The sequence below is a fragment of the Fukomys damarensis genome, unplaced genomic scaffold (assembly GCF_012274545.1).
Source record: "Fukomys damarensis isolate Sample0158 unplaced genomic scaffold, DMR_v1.0_HiC HiC_scaffold_13, whole genome shotgun sequence".
NCBI classification, from domain to species: Eukaryota; Metazoa; Chordata; class Mammalia; order Rodentia; family Bathyergidae; genus Fukomys; species Fukomys damarensis.
Genome location: NW_022900925.1, coordinates 38,672,903 through 38,677,128, shown reverse-complemented (window position 1 = coordinate 38,677,128; position 4,226 = coordinate 38,672,903). Strand labels below are relative to the sequence as shown.

General features: G+C 53.0%; 1 protein-coding gene across 1 annotated transcript in view; it reads right to left on the bottom strand.

Moving 5' to 3' along the window:
* The window catches only part of Cd300lg (CD300 molecule like family member g), a 14,216-nt gene that overhangs the window by 7,445 nt on the left and 2,545 nt on the right, over window positions 1-4,226 (bottom strand). The window lies entirely within an intron of this gene.

Sequence of the window (4,226 nt, the reverse complement as noted above, 5' to 3'; positions counted from 1 at the left end):
CGCGTTCCGTTGCGCGTCGCTCCTGGGCGCACTTCAAGAGCGAGCATTTCACCTGCGGGTGTCAGGTGACAGTGATCCGAGCCCCACCTGATTGCCGGGGCTCCTGGCCCGGAGCTCGGGGTCCCGGGTGCAGGGCCACACTCGGCCACGAGGAGGGGCCCTCGAGAGGAGGTGACGACGCCCCAGAAGGCCCAGACCCATGGGTCCCAAAGGGCTCTGCCTTGGCTTTGGCTTTTTATTGCAAGGTGTAGACAGGTTGTAAGCAAAGGATTTCCAAGAGATGCGGGGGAGGGGAGTAAAAAGAAACACGGGAGACCCCGGGACCTGGCGTCTCCTCCTCCGGGACATGGCAGGCCCGTCGTCAAGGCGATGACCCCGGATGGAGCCCTTTGGCTTCAAGGAGCTCAGCAGCCCGCAGCTATCACTGTAGCGGCCCTGCCACGTGACCTCCGCCTGGAGCCTCCCTGTGTGTTCAGAGACTACAGAGCTGTAAAAACAAATTAAAATAATATTTATCTTAGCATTTGCAAGGTGTTTCTGCTATTTAGTCCTTACACAGAATAGTAATTATCTTTCCTTCTCTTTTAATTAAAAAAATTTTTTTTGGTACCGGGGATCGAACTCAGAACCTTGTGCTTGTGAGGCAGGCGGTGGAACCCCTGAGCTGAGTCCCTGGCCCAAATCTTTAAAATTTTTGTGACAGGACCGCACTGGACACCCCTCCCTGCCACACCCCACCGAGCTACGCCCCCAGGACCCCACCCACCAGCCCTAGCATTGGGACCTGCCCATCAGCCCACAGTTCAGGCTGGCTTTGAACTCACTGTGTAGCCCAGGCTTGCCTAGAACTCCTGTGATGCTCCTGCCTCAGCCTCCTAGTGCTGGAATTACAGGTGTGCAGCACCATGCCCAGCTTCTACTTTTCCAAACGGTAACTTACTCATTCAGAGCAGGGCAGCATCTGATGCCTGGGCACTCATCCTAGGGGCCTGTGTGCTGACATTTGGAGCGTTTTAGTTGAACTACATTGTTCTCCTGTTATTTTTCTCCCCAGCCGGCTCAGGCACCATAGGAAATTAAGTGTGAGGCGGTGATGTCTCCCTGCGAGAGCGAGGCATCCTCTGCGTTGAGCCCTGTGGGTGCCTGAGGGGCTCAGCCAGGCCACAGGCCCACAGCTGGGGGCATCTGAGCCGCTGGGTTTGGGGTCACCTGGCTCAGCCTGTTTGGGATCTCGCCTGGCCCGGACTGAACTGCTCCAGGGAGCTGCAGCCTAGTGGCACTGTGAGCAGACAGGCCTTTTACCTGGACGTGAGGCCGCCTCTCTGCCCTCTAGCCCCTGGAGCCCGAGTCCCTCCTCCCTGGGTGATGATCCTGATGTCCCCAGACAGGGGAGAGCCCCGGGGGCACCGTGTGAGGACCCCTGCCCGGACAAAGCCAAGTCTAGGGAGCAGCTCCTGAGCCGTTGTGGGGGAGGGGGAGGGGCTCCGTCATGCCCACCCCGGAGTCACAGCAGCCACAGTCACAGCGCCCGACTCGCCGGGAGGCACACAGCTGTGTCAGCCCCGGGTCATCATCCAGCCAGTAAAGTTGAAGCAGAAGGCGACCAGCAGGGAGAGAGCCGTCCTGGACAGCCAGAGGTCTCAACCCTGGGAAGCCCTGGTCCCTGAACTCCGCTCCACGGCCAGGCAGACAAAGGCATTAGGGGGAGCCGCAGGTCCCGAGGGGGTCCAGAGTCAGGGTCGCAGCAGGACCAGGCCTTGGCCCCAGGATGCAGCAAGTATAAGGATGCAGGAAGTAAAAGTGAGGCCTGGACTGCAAGTATAAAAGGAAAACAGATTTGAAGTTAAGAGTCAGGCACAGATTTCAGGCAGATAAGAAGTGGGCCAGACATTTAGCTCAGTGCAAGTGCAAGGTCCTGAATTTGATCCCCGGTACAAAAAAAAAAAAAAAAAATGCTAAGAAGAAACCACAAGGTGTTTGGGAAGGAACTAGGCTGAGGCCTTTGAGTGGCAGAGATAAAAAGAGACAGGGAGTAGAAGAGAGAGGGAGAAAAAAGAGCACTGGAGCGGGAATGTGCTGACATTAAAAACTGTTCACTGAAAGACTCCCTGGAGCCGAGCGTGGATGGCACACCTGCAATCCCAGGACGAGAGAGGCTGAGGCAGGAGGTTTCTCGTTCATTCAAGGCCAGCCTGGGCTGCACAGTGAGTTCAAGGCTGGCCTGGACTACACTGTGCAATCTTGTGTCAAATAAAAACACAAACAAACAAACTGACAGGGAAAGAGAGGAGGGGCAGACCCCCAGGGTGGTAGAAAATGCCACACCACGGACAGCGCGGAGGTGGCAGTGATGGCCCTGGTAGGCCAGGTCTGAACTCGGCTGTGATGGCCATGTGTGAGCCCGCACGGTGGGGCGCAGGTGGTGCGGCGGAGGGGACGGGCTCTTGAAGGGCGCTGTGACCGCAGGCACTGCAGGACTGGGGGCGACGCGGTCCTCCTCAGGGCACTGGTGACACGGGACCGGCTCCCGATTCCCAGAGGGTTGCTCTGTCTGCACACTTTCTGCGGAGCACTTTTCATGTCCCTCTACCAAATTTAAAAAAAGAAAAGAATGAGTTCACGAAGCCCACGAGCAGTAAGACAGATTGTAAAGAGCGGAATTTTAAGACGACAGTGGTTCTCGGTTCTCCTCGGGCGTGAGTGGGGTGCTGGCCCTTCCCTTGTGTGCCCGGGGGGACTCCAGGCCTTGCACCCCTGTGCCCGAGGCCAGCACCCAGGAGCTCTCAGCCTCTGCCCTGCACCCAGGGATGCTGAGGTCCTTGGCTTCTGGCCCCTGGGACACTGCCCTGCATGAACTCTGCTCTCTTTCGAGCACCCGCAGGCTGTCCCTCCACCTGTGCCCCTGTGGTCCCCACGTCCTCTGGGCTACAGGACGTGGACGTGGGCAGCCACGCAGACTCCACCGAGTCACCCTCCAGGGATTCCCACCTGTTCAGCGCCTGGATTCCCATCCGCCAGCACCAGATGTCAGCAAATGCAGGCATTTTTGTCTTGACAGGCAGCAGGGACATCTCTTTCTATTTTGCAAAATTTTGAATACGTTTTTGTATATCAGCCCTATGCATCTTTTTTGGTAACAGACTTTGACTATTTTTCTAATTTTTGTTTTCTTATTGACTTCTACAAAATGTTTGAAGGAATTCAGCTATCATATTGCATGTACAACGTTATATCACAAAGCAAAAATGAAAGTACTTACATTTTATAATTTATATTTCATTTAGTCATGAGTCAATTTTATAGATCTGCATTTTTGCTTTGTTTTGGTACTGGAGATCAAACTCAGGCCTTTGTGCTTGCGAGGCAGGTGGCAGAACTACTGAGCTAAATCCTCAGCCCTTATATTTGGGTTTTTCTTGGAAAGTCTTTCTTCACTACAAGATTATACAATTAAATCTGGAAAAGTATTTGGTATGAGGAGTGAGGTAGGGATCCAGCTTTTTCCTTTTCCTTTCCTTCTTTCTCCTTTTTTACCCATAAAGAATAGGTAGTTAGGGCCAAGGATTTAGATCAGTGGCACTGCGCCTGCCTTATAAGTGCAAGGTCCTGAGTTCAATCCCTGGTACCGCAAAAAAGAAAAAAAGAATAGTTAGAATACTTAGTTATACTTGTTCCCACACCTTTGTAGGAATCCCTCTCCTTCCATTTCCTGTGTCCTCTCTCTCAGAAACAGGGCGCTGACACCTGGTGCTCTCTGTTCACTCTGCCCATCCACGCCACTGTGTGACAACTCCACAACTAAATTCCCATCAGAAATGTGGAGTATTTGACAGGGCCAGGGAACCTGCCGTCCCAGCTGCCTGGTCCTCACTCTTCTCTTTCCGGTATTTTCCTGCCTTTCACCAGTGTTTATTTTTCTTGACAAGTTGTAGAAGAATTTAAGAAATTCCCCCTTGACATTGCTTCATATATGTATATATATTGGGGGGGGACTGAGGATCAAACTTGGGACCTCATGCTTGTGAGGCAGTCAGCGGAACCACTGAGCTAAATCCCCGGCCCTTGCTTTTATATTTTAATTGGAATTTTAGAACAAATCAACACATTTACTGTATTGAGCTGACCTTTCTCTGTCCGTGTGTTACATTTTGTCTTGTATGCCCTTCACTAGCATTTTCACACACACACACACACACACACACACACACACACACACACACACACAC